General features: G+C 40.2%; 2 long non-coding RNA genes across 2 annotated transcripts; one reads left to right on the forward strand and one right to left on the reverse strand.

Annotated features, from left to right (window-relative positions):
• Nucleotides 1-1279: 1279 nt before the first annotated feature.
• Nucleotides 1280-2686, forward strand: LOC307020948. Its single transcript, XR_013803026.1, has 2 exons — nt 1280-2373; nt 2587-2686. It is a non-coding gene; the product is annotated as an uncharacterized lncRNA (long non-coding RNA).
• Nucleotides 2687-3336: 650 nt separating this feature from the next.
• LOC307020947 lies at nt 3337-5860 on the reverse strand. The gene is made up of 2 exons (XR_013803025.1): nt 5419-5860; nt 3337-3523 (listed from the first exon to the last, which is right to left on the reverse strand). It is a non-coding gene; the product is annotated as an uncharacterized lncRNA (long non-coding RNA).
• Between the last annotated feature and the right edge of the window lie 3255 nt (nt 5861-9115).

The following is a 9115-nucleotide window of genomic DNA, read 5'->3' on the forward strand; positions in this document are numbered from 1 at the left end:
CCCTCAATAGCCCCCAATTTACAAATATGTTTTGTTTGTTTTTTTAACGCAAGCCGTCATCGCCACGGAGGAGCACACAGACTCGAGTGAGACAGAGAGAGAGAGAGCGAGAGCGAGAGCGAGAGCGAGAGCGAGAGCGAGAGCACAGCTTTATCTATTTGATGTGTTGTAAAAAATAAAGAAGTCATTCCAATGTGTACTATAGGACAGAAAAAAAAAACTGTTTAAAAGGGGAGTGATTAGTAAAATGTGCATAAATAAAAAGAAAGAATAATAACTATAGGTAACATAAGATAAGAATAAACAAGTTTAAATGATTTGTTATTGGTTGTGATCATATTCTAAAGATTTGTTGATAATTGAAAAGTATACAGCTCTCTTTCATGAGTGTTGAGAGCTGTATCCATAAATTCATTTTGTGCCCAAAGTGCTCCAGATTGATGCATTTAACTTCAACATTTAAAAAAAAATCTTCCCGGGGCTGCATGCCCCCGGACCCCCCTCGAGAAGATTAGGTCCACCCCCAAATAAAGCAGGTTCAAATAATTAAATTGCATACATTTTCTTTTAGTAAACACTGACAACGGGTCCCACAGACCCAAACAGCACACAAAGGTAAGCGTATAATAATGTGTAATGAAACAAATTATTAATACAAACTGTATTGCATTGTTTTCTTAGGTGTATGCGCAATTACTTCATACTGTCTTTGTCTTTTTCGTCCTGCATTTATTGTGCCCCCCTCAGAAAATAACTGGCCCCAGCCTGGCCCCCCCAGTCAAATTGGTCTAGAACCTTCACTGATAGCAGCAGATCCAGAGATCCAGCAGACTCGTCGTCATGCACGAGTCAACAGCAGACTCAGAGATTCACAAATCCTGACTCACTGTGCAAAACATAGCAGACTCGTGCGGACTCAGAGCCGTAACCGTATAACAGCAGATCCAGAGATCCAGCAGACTCGTCGTCATGCACGAGTCAACAGCAGACTCAGATTCGCCAAATCACAAAATAACCCTTTTTTTGTGATCAACATTTTTTATTAAAGCAAAAGGCACTGTGTAGCGGAGGTTAATATAACGTCAGTTTAATGTGCTCGTGAAATGCAACAACTTTTCGGATTCACCGGTAGGATTTCTACTGTCTTGGTGATGATGACTCATATGACTCGTATGATCCGGATCTCTTCAATGACTGACTCATAAGACTCCAATCCATAAAAGGATCCGGATTTGCCATCTCTACTCCACTCACACACACACTCCTATAGAGAGGCGAAGTCCCTCCCCTTCCGGGAGCCTCCATGGGACCCCGGAAGCGGAAAATTATACATAGAAGTCAATGGAGAGAGAAAAGTTATCTTTTGATCCCGTTTGAATTGTGCCACGAATGACACATATGATGTTTGTCAATCTTAAACAATCATTTCCATGCAAAAAAAGTCACAGTTTGTCGTAAAACTGCTGAAATATAAGACTATGAATAATACGCAACTAGAAAGACTACAAATCCCAAATGCATTCTGGGTCGCGTAAGTGATGTCATAGGCGATAATGCTCCAAGACTGGTTGTGACTCGCAAAGCAAAGAGGAAGAAGAAGACTGATTTATTCCCTCCAATAAATATAAGAGATTGCTCCAATAAATTCACTTTTACAAGATGCCTGTGTGCTTTGTACGAGGTTGTAATCACAAAAGAGATCATACCACTTGCTCGTTCTATCGCTTCCCGTCTGATGAAAGGACCAGGAGTCGTTGGACCAAACATATCAGGTAATATACATGTTTTGCATGGAACATAGTCAAGTTAGCTACCTAGCTAGTAGCGAGCATGTTAGTTAGCATTATATTACATTACTTAGCCTTGTCATTTGTATTAGCCTTAACACGAAGTAAACCGAAATGTTAAACAGTAAGAGTAGTCATGATGGTAAGTATTTTGTGAAACATTTGAAGAGGAGCCTATCGCCCCCTCCACCAGGTGCTAAGGGGGCGGGAGGTAGGCTAACCCCACATTAGTATCAGCGATCTTTTCTACTTAATGCTATCTGCACAAATGGTTAACATTGACCATTAAAAGATCAGGCAGTTCAGGGAGAGTCGAAGGAAGGAAGGCAGGCAGCTTTGCATGACATTCTTCTGGACGTGTTTCATTGTGATGATAGTGAGAGTGAGTCAATCTGTTTGTTGGAAAGACAGTAGTTGAGTGATTACTGAGAGAAAATTATTAAAAGAGATAATTATTCAGTGTTGTTACTTTAAAGTGTTGTTACTGACCTTTTTCTCTTTTATTTTCTTTACCTCACCTGTAACTGCTGAGACCCTGAGGAACAAGCACACTGGACTGACCTGCTCTGGCAACCTGATTTCCACTGTACGTAATAGTATTTGGTTATGGTATATTATTTATATACATCAAAGGCACAATGCACCCCCCAGAGACACACGTATTGAGTGTGATATTTTGCATTGCTCATGTGAAATCATCTTTACTAGAAAACTGTAGGAGCGGCAACTTGTTTTGAAATTGAATTTTTAATATCCGATAATAAAGTAATCTGTTTTCTTTATTCTTCTCTCTTCCCAGCTCCATCCATCACCATTCTCTGTTCCTGCAGGTCCTGCTTGCTAATCAATATTCATATTTTTTTACACAATTACAAATAAAGTCAATGTATTGTATGACATGAAGTTGTGCTTCATTCTGAGTCAATAATAAATTCATTCTGCCTTCAGCTGCAAAATGATTGTGGACTGCACTGACATCCATGTAGCTGCCCCCCAGTAAGATGAACCAAGCAAAGTTGACATACTCAACATACAGCTGTACTCTTAAGTTTACATGAAGAATTTGTGAAATATTGGTAATAACAGGTTTAAATGATTATTAGTAATTAATTATATAATTTTCTCATCGTAGATGAGCAGACAGGGAGCAGATGAGAAAAGCAGAATATGCAGCTGCCATTTTCCAAATGGAAAAGAGAAAGGGCCAAGTGTATTTGAGTGGACAAAAGAGAAATCCCAAATACGAAAAATAAAATTATACAATTTACAGATATGTATACAAATAAATATATATCCTATATACACCATGTATAATGATGGTGTATGATGTAGAAGGAAGTGTGGTAGATAACAAGTAAATATAGAGTTACATACAGATCCATGTTAAAGCAAAATATGGAATAACTAAGAAGCACGCAGTATAATAATAATTACACGCAACAATTAAATAACTGCTCAGCATCTCCACCACAATCCCAATCTGCTGTGTCCTGTTTTCCTCCCCTCTGCATAACACCCCATCACACATACGAAACACAACGCAGAGTCCGAGGGTGTTAAGAGTATGTTTATTTAAATGTCCTCCTCTCTACTGGCCAACACAGGGAGCATATGCTGGGTGTAGAATTGTTCCAGGAGGAGGAGATTTCCATGCCATGCAGGGTCTTTGGGGATGGGGAGGATGATCGCCTCCATCGTGGTCCACAGCAGCAGAGACTCCGGTCTGTGATGTGCAGCTGTTATATAATATACAATACATTTTTTTGAAAAACATTTGATCAAAAAATAAGGATTTGGTCAGGATCTAGAGTCAGTGTGTAGTTTATTAATTAATCAATGCTCTCTACATTAGGAAAACACATACCAGTGTACCAGAGGGAGTCACACACAGCTGTGCCTAGATAACCAAACAAATTGACAACAGGGATGCAAACTCATCAGGTATGAAAAAGGTGACAAGGATCCGAGCCCCCTGACCCCACAGAATATCGGCTTTAAAATTAGGAATAACAGGATTTTAGCAGTCAGAACAACTAAAGCAGCAGTGTTAATATTAACAGAAACGCCATAGAGTCACATCTAATAGAAATATATAAAAAGCATTTATTTTAATTGTGTAGCAGTCAGTTTATAATTTTGGCAGCACTGTTGAGCATTTTGAAAATGTATTTTCATGCCTCTGTGCAAGGCTTAGTCTTTCTATCTTTATAGCCACTGGTGTAAAGTAACCAAGTTCATAAACTCAACAAGTACTATACTTTGGCACAATTTTGAGATACTTGTACTTTACTTAAGTATTTCAATGTTTTGCTACTTTGTACTTCTACTCCACTACAGTTCAGAGGTAAATGGTGTACTTTTACTCCACTACATGTATGTAATACCTTTAGTTACTTTACAGATGTGGATGAATGATGTGAAATATAATCAAGTGTTAAATCAGACTTTAGTTCCACCTGGAGTAAATCCAAAAGCTACCCTGCCTGCAGTATACAAAGTCATTCAAACTAGCTGCACCTTTACCAGCTTTGATAACACTTTAATGATCAGTCATTATAAAACATATCATATTATCCTGAAATGGACCAATCTGCAAAATGACTACTTTTACTGTCGCTACTTTCACTATATTTTGATAATAATAATTTTCTACTTTTACTTGAGGAACATTTGGAATGCAGGACTTTTACTGTAACAGAGTATTCCTACACTCTGGTACTTCTACTTTTACTCAAGTACAAGAACTGAGTACTTCTACTTTTAATCAATTACAAGATATATACTTATACCACCTCTGTTTATAGCCTATGAAAAAAACGATTAGAAAACGAAGGCTAAAGCTAACGTTAGCAGATAGTGACAATGTATGCTAGTTAGCTAGCTCAACGATAATATTGCGACGGGGAAAAAAAACTTTTCAGTGCATATCACGCTCTGCCGCTCCGACAGGGAGCTCTACTCTGAACACCTGAACGGCCCGTTCTAACAGCTGTTCACCAGCGGTCCAGTCTGTGCCACAGTGACTCCGGACGCACAGTTAATATTAACGAACGCACCGTAGGTAATGTAGCTGCTGAAGCTAGACCATCATAGCCGAGCAGCAGAGGCTTATTATACATCATGAGCAGAGCCGACAGACAGGAAGACTCGAGCACACAGCTCGCGCTTCATTATAATATATAAAAAAAAGCTCGCGGCCGCACATTAATCCGGGTCCCAGACCCCCTCCCATACCCCAAAAATATTTTTATTGCAGATCTACAGGAATCATAAAAAAGACCTATTTTGGATTCAAAACGGAGAATTTCGCCGAAAGGTGACAAGTTTGCATCCCTGGACAAGATAACCAAAATCCTTGAATCTACACACAGCAAATAAACTCAAATGACACAACGAGATGTAAAAAGGAGATCACACATATAGTCGATATAGAACTGGCCGCTTCAATCTGAAGAGCAACTAAAACAAAACACGGGAGTGTATCTTGTTCTTGTGAACACTAATGTTATCCACAGCATACACAGACACCACAAAGTTCTTAAGGAGAAAACTAGTTGCTAAAACAAAACACGTTAGTGTACCTTGTTAGCTAGCTGACATTAACCTTAGACATTGCACTCATATTACTCACTGAAACCTTGTAAAGCCGGTCCCGCATGCTGGCTCTTACAGAACCGCTCCCTTTCGTGTATGTACAGCTCTCAACATGCCCAGACTTGTAGTGATTTTCACCTCTTTTTATACTTTTTCGCCTCATTCTGAAAGAAACAGGTGAAATGTACTAACGTGACAGCCATCTTTGTGATGGTGACGCGTATTGTGCGAGACCAGAGACCTGTAGTTCACTGAGCGGTTTCACACAAAAAAAATTGTAACTTCACAGTTTTACGACACATTTTTATTTTTTTGACTTGCAAAATGTTCTTTTAATTTGACAAACATCATATGTGTCATTCGTGGCACAATTCAAACGGGATCGAAAGATGACTTTTCTCTCTCCATTGACGTCAATGTATAATTTTCCGCTTCCGGGGTCCCATGGGTCGGAAGTAGATGGGCGGGACTTCGCCTCTCTATTTATAACCCAGACTGCGTCACAACTTCCCGCCCTCCCCCGTCTGCTCCCCCAACCACAGGCCCGCACCTAGACCAGCATCACTGTGCAGCTCTGTGATTGGCAATAGTGGCGAATATAGATTTGTTATTCATTTGTTTTAAAGCTCAATAAATAACAAAGAAGACCTTTGACCGGCACTTTTATAATTTTGTCCGGAAGATTTAAACCTTAATACACGTTAACTGGCGAAAAACTCTGCCCGGTTCCCTCGGCCCCCACCGCGGAGAATAAACAGAAGGGCAACCATGACAACCATGCTTCTTCGCTGCTTTTGTGGAGGAAGTTACAGCGCCACGTACAGGCTCCTGCATATGTACTGCAGCTTCTCCAGCGGTTGGAGCTAAACGGAGCTGTCTCGTGTGGACAGACACTAACCGGTGAATATTGCATGTGGACGGAAGCTTTTTTGCGATTGCGTTTGCGTTAATCCTATGCGTTTAGCCATATGCGTCCTCGTGTGGCCGGGGCCTCAAATGTTCGGTGTGAACTGCTGTACTTAGCGCTGTCCGCTTGGGACCGAAGCCACATGGTGATGCTAGGTGTGAACAGTCTCTGTTATCTGGAACATCTTTCCCACGCATTGTTTATGGAGCAGTTCTAGGCTTCGTTTCAGTTTCACCTCTTGTGTTTTTGTGCAACATATATGCATTTTAAAACATTTATTGGGTTTCCCTTTTATAACATACTGATTGTAAATAATTCATCTTAAACATTTATATTAGTTTGATTATGTTCATCAAGGCATATTTAACAAGCATTCTGGCATATTGCTAATTGCCTCTTATAGTGGGGAAATAGATTATTAATCGTGACCATGTCATGCATTATAATATAAAAAAATGTTTTATTCAGTCTCAGAGTGCTGATTGGATTATCCGTTTGACCTCGCTTAAGATGTCAGCTGTGTGACGGGTGCATGTGCTAATTCAGTATGAATACTAAAAGCCTAATTCTTTCCATGTTTTGGAAATGTTTTGGCATCTTGGTGTGACAACAACATGAATACAAATGTCAGTTTATCATACATGAAAAGGCATACAGTGAAAAAATACTAAGTGAACTAAAGCTGACATTTTATCTACAGATTTCTGCTCACTGTAAACACGTACGTAGTCCCTTTGCAAATATCAAGACAAATTTGATGTACTTAACAGTTTCTATTTTTGCCCTCTGGCTGTATGGTTTGTATTTATGTGGAGATTTATATTACCATTAGCATAGGGAAAAGTCCATTTACATGTTTACTGTAAGTAAAGTCAGCTTTCAAGTTTGTTGAGTTCTCTCATTTAGCGCTGAGTCAGTCTGGCTCAGATCCCAAAATCATATTTACTGCTCGGCGCTTAAAATGTGCAAATGCTGCAAAACAATCTTTGTGTTAAATGAAGAGCATTTTGATTTGAACACAACATAATTTGTGTAGAAATTACATTACTGATGATGAGAATTGGGGATATTTTGGTACTACTACAACACTTGCAGGACATTATGTTAGGAAAAGGACAAATCCTAAAGTCCCTCTTCTTCGTGCTGAATCTCCCATCTTCTCCCGACTTTTCATTATCCTTACAAATCTACCAGTGTGCTAACAAGCCGCTCCGCTCAGCGAGTGAACAGACGGAGCTCAGGGGGAGAAGAGGATCAGAGAGACTTGGAGCTCTTGGGTTGGTGTGTGCTTAGAGATTCACTTTTTTTCTCCCTCCACATACAGCTGGGGCTCAATTAGTGTCCATTTTTACTAATTAAGTACACTCTGCTTGAATCAGTGGTGCAAAAACTAACGTTGTTTGTGAAATCATACGCTGTATCCGGCGCACTGCCCCTGAGGCAGGCTGCAGGCCCTTCTCCTGTACACTGCTACTCCTCTTCCTCTTTTTCTCTCTTCTTGTGCTCAGACACGAAGAGAGGAAACGAAGCAGTCCCAGTGGTTTTTCTTCAGCTAGCACGCCTTTTTTTCCTAGTCTTGTTTACACAAATTCCAACATGCAACAGGATCAGTTTTTTACATTTCAACAAAAAGGGAATATCAAAATTGTCGATATCAGATCCGACACGTTATGTAGTCTGGTCCCTTGGAATTTCTATGTCTGCATGACATCTGTTAGCACCGTGCTAAAGCCCCGCTATGGGCATGCTAGTGGAGTTTTGTGCATATTTCCCTAACAATGTGAGGCAGGGTAAGCTTGGCACAGCAGATAAATCCTAAAGGACTTGAAGAAGAGACCCAGTCACAGACATTTACAGTGTGAAAATGCCCTCACTAGTGTCTGAAGTTAACACTTTGTAGTATGATACGTGTTAAATTGCTACCACAGAGAGAATTGGGTTCGTGGCTGTCAATCTCTGCACACCATCTGCGTACGCTTTTAATTTCCCAGACAAGACGCCGGTTCTTCTGCAGAAGGGTCAGACTTCTCCGAAATGATCTGTCAACCCCTTCATCCCCAGTCGCACTCTTATCAATGCTGCACACTTCCCTCTCCACTGTTGCCATGGCTACGGTTTGGCAGGGATGAGCGGTATCCAAAGCGCTCTGGAGTTTAGCGAAGACTCTTCTCCACACTTACCTCTGTTATGTTGCTCTAATCCCTTCCTTTTGATCTCCTTTTGATGGAGACATTAAACCCGGGGAATTCAGGATGTACCTTTCTGAACCTCATGCTGCTGTTGGACTGGATCCTCAGCGGACTGACGCTCGGTCCGGCCGCTCTACTCTCTCCCAGATAACAGATAGCGCCTCATTATCTGCAGTCCACAGATAGAGAACCTCCAGCAGTCGGGAGCACAACTTTCTTCCACTCTACGCTTTGAAGCTCAAGCAAAAACAAAGAACTGCAATCTTTCAGCTTGCAGAAAAGCAGCCCTCTTTGTGCCGAAATTATGACTTTAAAATACTTTTCAGACACAAGACCAAAAAAAACTCTGACATCTAGATTTAAAAAGACTAAATGCCCTTTTTACATTGCAACCCAGATCTTTGTTCATATTGATAATATACATATGATAAAATCATGTAAATACTGCTGTTACAGACCGTCTCTCAACAACCCTCCACTCATACGTAGGGCTGTGGATTATATTTATTTATATTATTATATTATATTATATAGACGACATACTGTGTCCTTTTTTAGTTTGGATGTTGTGATATCGCAAAGTGTCTTGCCGCATAATAGTATATAGATTCAATTTGTTTCAACTTAGCAGACTGTAG

Source organism: Notothenia rossii (assembly GCF_949606895.1).
Source record: "Notothenia rossii genome assembly, chromosome: 9".
Taxonomy (NCBI): domain Eukaryota; kingdom Metazoa; phylum Chordata; class Actinopteri; order Perciformes; family Nototheniidae; genus Notothenia; species Notothenia rossii.